An 8,673-nucleotide genomic window follows, 5' to 3' on the forward strand; every position below is an offset into this window, starting at 1 on the left:
AGTCGAGTGTCATTCGCAGTGAGCCTGCAGCACTATCAACAAGATGATCGATTTGGGAGGGACTGAAATTAGCATAGGAGTCCTCCGTTACTTTGTGATCTGATAATGAATTTAGAGCTGATGGAATCGCATCCTTAAATTTAGCTACAGCACTATCAGACAGACAGGCAGAAATTTTTGCCCAATGGCGTGTAGTTCAGCAATACAAACTCAAAAGTTATCAAACAGTGGTCAGATAAAGAGGGATTCTGTGGGAACACTGTTAAATGTTCAATTTCAATACCATATACCAGAACAAGGTCGAGGGTGTGGTTAAAACAGTGGGTCGCTTCATGAACACTCTGAGAGAAACCAATGGAATCTAACAGAGAGTTAAACGGAGTACTGAAGCTGTCATTCTCAACGTCCACATGAATATTAAAATCCCATACAATAATAACTTTGTCCATTTTAAGGACTAAAGTTGACAAAAACTCTGAGAATTGGTTGCAGTGATTTCCAACTTGGGTGTGAAAGACCAAGAATAAGGCTTTCAAATGAGTTATAATTTAGTTTAGGTTGAGAGCTGATTAGTAGGCTAGAGTCGAAGATAACTGCAACTCCACCTCCTTGGCCTGTGCTTCGAGGAATGTGAGTATTAATATGACTGGGAGGGGTGGAATCATTTAGGCTAACATATTCTCCATCACCCAGCGGGTTTCAGTAAGACAAAATAAATCAATATCATAATCTGATATTAGTTCATTTACTAGTACACCTTTAGAGGAGAGAGATCTGACGTTTAAGAGTCCACATTTAATTTTCCTATTCATTTGCAATATAGCACTTGTGGTTTTAATTTTTATGAGGTTTTTATGTACAGCTCCTCTTCTGTTTACCTTTTTAAATAATTTCGATGGTCGGGGGGCAGACACTGTCACTATAGGATTTTCGCAAAGTAACTCCTGGAATGGAGGAGCAGAGAAGTGTGTTAGACTGCGACTCTGCGTAGGGTTTTGTGCGGGTAACTGCTGAAATAGAAGGGCAGAGAAGTGTGTTAGACACACATCAAAGTGGGTCGGACTTGATGAATTCAGTGCGAGGATACACGTGTCAACGTCCGGTTTTCAAAATAGGGTGTCTATACAGGATGGAAATAAGATTAATTGGATTATATTCACAGAAAGTAGAAAACATATTACATTAAAAGTAAATGGACACATGTAATTTACTTCACCGGACCATTTCAGGCCCCGGACCCACCCACCATAGTCTCTCCAAATCCTGTGGGGAAACACTGAGGAAAAAGCACATGTTGACTATTTAATTTATGCAGTGGTAAAAAAAAATTGGCAAAATAAATGGAAAAATCTTTCATTATATTCGACTTGGCTTCGGCCAAGAATTTTCATTTCGATGCATCCCTAGTCATACTAAATATAAAATATGAGGAATTCTTCCAACTTACATATTCGTTTCATCCAACAGCCCCAAAAATCACTGTTTCCATGAGCTGGGTGGTGTGGGAGGAACAGACTTTTGACCAAATTAGTCGCCTGTATCGTGCCATTGGATCCCGGGTAATGATAACTGACCTGGACTGTTGTTCACTTTGAGCAATGGAAGACCCTGTGGAATATCACTGTAATGAATCTTCTCTCTGCCATCAGGTTCCTTTGAGGACCACATGGATGGGCAGGACAATAAAACTTCTGGATTTTGTAGGAAAATGTAACATTTCGTTATGTGGTAAGTTTGTTAAATTCAGATTTATTGGACCATGAACAGAGGTGGGTAGAGTAGCCAATAACTGTACTCAAGTAAAGTACTGTTTCGTGTTTCGTTCTTTCTTCGATACAATACCTTGAAAAATCAATATTTGATACCATTTTCGAACAGTGATTAAATTACTGAATTAAATTACTAAATTATTTAATCAACTTATCTCAGTAAGTAAAGTTAATAGTACTGTGTGTTAAGCAGAACAGCTTCAGTTAATTAACGTATGACCTTAGGCCCCATCCACACTACTGCGTTGAGACCTTCTGCTATGTTTGCACCTCCCGTCCAGACTAATACAGTTACTTTTTAATGCAGATGGGCAAAACGGTGACGCAGACGCTCAAGTTTGGCTTTCTGATTGGGTCTTATAACTAATGCAAAGCAGAAACACGATGCTACTGACGGAGTTTTTGATATGGTAGTTTTATTAAAATATTTTGTTTTGTGCAAATAACACTTGCAGCCTTCTACACTTGTACTGTGTATGTCGTCGGTTACTTTGCGTCGACTCCAAGTCTGTTTTCCACCGCCACAGTCACTTTAAACTCCCGTGTTACATTCAGTAATAGTTCCAGCTCGTTGTTGGTCCATGCAAAATATATTCTGGTGTGTTTCTTCGTCTGTATTCTGTTTTTCTTTCACCATATAGACCATCTGCTTCATGCATAGGTATCAGTTACACTGGGGACGCTACACCACTTTTTTAAAGCACAATTTGTTAAAAACTTTCTGAAATATATCTTGCAGTTAAATAACAAATGAAAATGCCTTTAGAAAAGTTTATTTGCACACTAAGAAAACATGCAGTGCAATTAAAATATAGATGAAACAAATGTGCACTGTCCAAAAAAAGGAACTTAAAATAAAAAATGACCCCAAAATGTGAACTTTCCCACTTTTTGGCGAAGTTTTCCGTTCTCTCCCTGTGAACATGACAAAAGAGGAGGGAAGACTAAATCATGCCTGCATGTGTGTTGCCTCAGCAGGGATGATATTACATGAGAAAAGTAGATCTAGAGGAGAAAGAGATCTGAAAGCAGCACAGAATGCCTGAGAGCTACACTCACTGAGATTCTATTATATTTATATTAAAATGTCACGTGCTCCCTGAAGTTTGTGTTTCCTTACGTAAATAAAACATTTCCACCAGAAATTGGTGCAGAAACTTTCACCAGAATGCAGGAAATGAAGTGTTTAATGGTCTGGGGTTCCACCAGACGCTCATGTATCTTCAGCATTGAGGATATCTTAAAAACACTGTTTAAGGATCTTTTTGTCTCGTTCTCGTGAACCTAATATTGCATGTTGTGAAGTGTCTCTTCACACCCCTCTCCACACACATGTGAACGGCCACTAGATGTGCGTTTTCAGTTGTTTTGATGTAGACGGGGATCAACTCTTATACACAGCTAAAGCGCTGCTGTGGACCGAGATCGTATTCGTTTTCAAACTCAGTTTTTAAACAAAAGCGGAGTAGTGTGGATGGGGCTTTAGTATTTTCCTATCAGCTGAATCTCTGCTGTCTGAGATTCCTCAGGTCTGATAGCTCTGAAGGGGATTAGTTTAGTTTTGAGAATTATAAATGGCTGTGAGGCAAACAGGACAACTGCGTGCTTTGAAGTAACTTTTACTACCTGCCAAAACGGCGGATGTAACACAGTGGATCAATATATTTGAGCGTCACAACCCGAGCGAAATGACTCATTTCACATCAGAATGTGATCCATTCGGTCAATAACATTTTAAAAGTCTACACCAGCTGCACGTTTACAATTTTACCCCCATTCACGTTAGCGGAGGGCTAAACCGGAAGTTAGCCTGCTCAGTCAGCAAAGGTCAACACAGTGGACGCTGTAGCGCTACTGCCAACTAGTGTTTGGGGGTGTAATTGCAGATTGACGGACGCACAAGTATAAATGCCTGGCTACGGCGTAGCTACGCATGTAGACCCTAGGCAGGAGTATAAATCAAGCTATAGACCCCTAATGACCCTCCCACCACCATGGGTGGTCACTCGGTCACTCAACGCATTGCTCTCTCTCTCTACTCATTCTTCAAAGGACGAGCGAATGTGTGAGAGAGAGCGGCAGACAGTGACGGGGAAAGTTAGCAGAAGATAAGATCAGCATTAAGTTGTCAGGTTACAGCTCTGTCCTGTACACATACTGTACATCTCGATAGTTAAATTAAATTATAATGAAAGGAAGGTGTTGACCATGGAGGAGCTGAGGTTAGTATCATTAAAGCAAATTAGGGATGCAAACTAGTCAATTTAAGCTAATGATGAGGTTGTTCTTTTGGATTTTAATGTACAAATAAAATGCTTGTAATTATACAAGGGATGTGGTTCTCATGTTGCCTATTTTTTATGTTAATTTCTACAAATGTAGAAAGCAGTAAATTAAGACACAAAAGGCAAACATGAACAGTCCTATGTGTAATGATTCTGAGGTCATATTAACAGGGTTTTCCTGCCATTAAGGTGGCGAGGCTCAAAACAGCTTGGTGCTGCGCCGTGAATGTAAAATCATTGTGGAGAGCATCAAAACTAACCACATGAATTTTTCCAGATCTAATGGTTATAATTCAAACCCACCCAACTAATTATTCACAGATGTGGTAATAACAATGTTCCAAAATTATGAGGAATTGCATATTTCTTTATTGGAAAACATAAACATTTTCTTGGGGGGGGGGGGGCACTCCCCCCCCAAATTTGTTTGCTTATATACATATTGTATTGGTGTTATATATCCAGAGATAAATCAGGGCCCACTTTGCAAGCACGGGGAAAAATATATATATATATTTATTTTTTTTAACGCTAGCCACTAATGCTGTTTGATCAGATCTGACATTTAGGAGAAACGTGTTTAGTACGGGCTCCAAACAATTTCACCACCTTCCAAAAACTCGAGCGCTGACATCGTTCCACAGCAGCTCAGTAACAATCTGCCTCGTGCAGGCATTGGCCGACCGATAAATCATTCACTATTATAAATATCCGCTGGCTAAACTGTCTAATGTTGCTGGTAATGGCAAAATCATAAAAAAATTTGACTCAGAACCAAGCCTTTTTGAGATTATTGCAGGAATGAGAACTTGATTTTTACAGCATCACCTTGAGGTCAGAGATTGTCATTATATGTACCTGACTAATGGGTGAAATGTTCAACCGACCTTAAGGTTTATGCTGCACAAACACTTTTTAGCAGAGAAAAATAGAAAGAAAGTGTCATGAGATCCAAGTAGAATAGGAAAAATTTTACCTACTAATATTACCTAATATTTTGAACTGTGCAAATAACACTTAGTCACTACTTCCTGTTTACACACGTATGCCCAGCGCGGTACGTGCTTGCCCAGTGTATGTGAATGGCCACTAGATGTGCGTTATCATTTGTTTTGATATATATATATATATATATATATATATATAGGAGATAAAATAATGAGAACAAAAAGAATTCATAGTTTTCACCTGACGTCACATTCCAAGGAAAACGCTCGGATGGATCAGATATGCCCAACACTTGCAGTTTGTGTTCATATCTTTCTTTTTCTTAAGTTGAAAGGTGATCCAAATAAAATTTGACTGCTTTTGCGGCGTCTCTACAGAGGAGTCACAGTGTGAGCCGCTATGTTGGTCTATGTTTTGCCCTCCAGGTCACCGCACGTGTCACGTGACTGAAAACTATGAATAGGGCCCGAGAAGCTTTGCATTGCAATGCTTTGGCATTGTACCGACATTACAGTCCTACTTTTAACACTTTTTATTAGGAATCCTTTCAGGCCAGCGGCATTAAGATTTGATGTGTGTATGTTTGCTGTTGCCCTATGCTACTCCAGTAAAGTGTAACCTGAGCTGTCCTATGTCACTGACATGCTGTTTGCAGATCCAAGGAGGAATCCAGTTCCTGGCTCAGTGCACTATCAGAAGGAGTCCGATACTCTGGCTGTCTGCTGTAAGGTCTGTTAACTCAACTGTTCAACTAGTACTGACAATAAGCTAAACTGCACACCTGTCCTTCTTTACTTTGTCCATACTGCCACATCAAAACATTGCACAGAATTATATTTATTAATTTACATTCAGTCATTTGAATGAGTGTTTTACAGGATTTGTAAAATGTCCTGAACAACAGAATTCAGGTGGGATATAACCTGTGCAAATGTTCCATCATATCACTTCAATAATGTGACAATACCCCTAAAATATATATTTTTTAGAATCAGTACAACAACAAAGTCATGACATGCCCACTACTGTGCTGCAATTACTTTCTCTTTTTAACACAAATTAAATTATGAATTTAATATAATTCATTATTATTTAAATTCTTGGGCAATTGCATGACGCGGTGATTGGGCACAAATGCATCCAAATTTATCTTGTTACATTTTACAAAAACTCTTCCATCCAATGTATCTATCTAAAGTAATAAATTAATAAAGAGAAAGAATAAAAAATAAAGTAGAACTGCAAGCAGTTGTGATAAGAGTCCAAGCCTCCCAACGCCAGCTGCGCCCTGCGGACGGCTAGATAGATAGATAGATATAGATAGTAGCATTGCATCAGATCAGGTGAGAAAAAAATCCCCCTCTCACCCCTTGCGGGGTGGTATGTGTCATCCTCAAGCTCGGGTCCTCTACCAGAGGCCTGGGAGTTTGAGGGTTATGCGCAGTATCTTAGCTGTTCCTAGGACTGCACTCTTCTGGACAGAGACCTCTGATGTTTTACCTGGAATCTGCTGTAGCCACTCTCCCAGTTTGGGGGTCACAGTCCCCAGTGCTCTGATTACCACTGGCACCACTGTTGCTCTTACTTTCCGCATCTTTTCTAGGTCCTCTTTCAGCCCTTGGTATTTCTCAAGCTTCTCGTGTTCCTTCTTCTTGATGTTGCTGTCGCTTGGGATTGCCACATCTATCACTGCAGCCTTCTTCTGCTGTTTGTCGATCAACACGATGTCTGGTTGGTTAGCCATCACCAGTTTGTCAGTCTGGATCTTGAAGTCCCACAGGACATTAGCTCGGTCATTCTCAACTACCTTAGGAGGTGTCTTCCATTTTGACCTTGGGACTTCCAGCCCATACTCATGGCAGATGTTCCTGTACACTATGACAGCTACCTGGTTGTGGCGTTCCATGTATGCACTTCCTGCCTGCATCTTACACCCTAAATGTAAATGTAAATGCTCCGTACTTGTATAGCGCCTTTCTAGTCTTTTCGACCACTCAAAGCGCTTTTACACTACATCTGCATTCACCAGTCACACACATTCAAAAATTTACTCAAACGGAAACTAACATTCACACTCACTCATACGCTGGCGGAATAGCCGCCAGGGGCAATTCGGGGTTCAGTATCTTGCCCAAGGACACTTCGACACGCAACCAGGGGGAGCCAGGGATTGAACTGCCGACCTTCCGATTAACGGCCAACCCGCTCTACCTCCTGAGCCACAGCCGCCCTACTACTACTGTTATGTGCTGTGTGTATATTGTATATTATATACACACACACACACACACACACACTCACTCACTGAGGAAAATAAGTATTTGAACACCCTGCTATTTTGCAAGTTCTCCCACTTAGAAATCATGGAGGGGTCTGAAATTGTCATCGTAGGTGCATGTCCACTGTGAGAGACATAATCTAAAAAAAAAAACAACCCAGAAATCACAATGTATGAATTTTTAACTATTTATTTGTATGATACAGCAGCAAATAAGTATTTGAACACCTGAGAAAATCAATGTTAATATTTGGTACAGTAGCCTTTGTTTGCAATTACAGAGGTCAAACGTTTCCTGTAGTTTTTCACCAGGTTTGCACACACTGCAGGAGGGATTTTGGCCCACTCTTCCACACAGATCTTCTCTAGATCAGTCAGGTTTCTGGGCTGTCGCTGAGAAACACGGAGTTTGAGCTCCCTCCAAAGATTCTCTATTGGGTTTAGGTCTGGAGACTGGCTAGGCCACGCCAGAACCTTGATATGCTTCTTACAGAGCCACTCCTTGGTTATCCTGGCTGTGTGCTTCGGGTCATTGTCATCATTCTTCTTCCTCCAAACACGGTTAGTGGAATTATGACCAAAAAGTTCTATTTTGGTCTCATCTGACCACATGACTTTCTCCCATGACTCCTCTGGATCATCCAAATGGTCATTGGCAAACTTGGGCCTTGACATGTGCTGGTTTAAGCAGGGGAACCTTCCGTGCCATGCGTGATTTCAAACCATGACGTCTTAGTGTATTACCAACAGTAACCTTGGAAACGGTGGTCCCAGCTCTTTTCAGGTCATTGACCAGCTCCTCCCGTGTAGTTCTGATCATTGACACCCCACGAGGTGAGATCTTGCATGGAGCCCCAGTCCGAGGGAGATTGACAGTCATGTTTAGCTTCTTCCATTTTCTAATGATTGCTCCAACAGTGGACCAAGCTGCTTGGCAATTTCCCCGTAGCCCTTTCCAGCCTTGTGGAGGTGTACAAGTTTGTCTCTAGTGTCTTTGGACAGCTCTTTGGTCTTGGCCATGTTAGTAGTTGGATTCTTACTGATTGTATGGGGTGGACAGGTGTCTTTATGCAGCTAACGACCTCAAACAGGTGCATCTAATTTAGGATAATAAATGGAGTGGAGGTGGACATTTTGAAGGCAGACTAACAGGTCTTTGAGAGTCAGAATTCTAGCTGATAGACAGGTGTTCAAATACTTATTTGCAGCTGTATCATACAAATAAATAGTTAAAAAATCATACATTGTGATTTCTGGATTTTTTTTTTAGATTATGTCTCTCACAGTGGACATGCACCTACGATGACAATTTCAGACCCCTCCATGATTTCTAAGTGGGAGAACTTGCAAAATAGCAGGGTGTTCAAATACTTATTTTCCTCACTGTATATAT

At 40.7% G+C, this 8,673-nt stretch overlaps 1 protein-coding gene and 1 long non-coding RNA gene across 1 annotated transcript; one reads left to right on the top strand and one right to left on the bottom strand.

Annotated features, from left to right (window-relative positions):
• gfra4a (GDNF family receptor alpha 4a) overlaps nucleotides 1-8,673 on the bottom strand; it is a 187,664-nt gene that overhangs the window by 152,998 nt on the left and 25,993 nt on the right.
• LOC123979551 lies at nucleotides 1,448-6,352 on the top strand. The gene is made up of 3 exons (XR_006827251.1): nucleotides 1,448-1,559; nucleotides 1,650-1,728; nucleotides 5,658-6,352. It is a non-coding gene; the product is annotated as an uncharacterized LOC123979551 (long non-coding RNA).

The sequence above is a fragment of the Micropterus dolomieu genome, linkage group LG11 (genome assembly GCF_021292245.1).
Source record: "Micropterus dolomieu isolate WLL.071019.BEF.003 ecotype Adirondacks linkage group LG11, ASM2129224v1, whole genome shotgun sequence".
NCBI classification, from domain to species: Eukaryota; Metazoa; Chordata; class Actinopteri; order Centrarchiformes; family Centrarchidae; genus Micropterus; species Micropterus dolomieu.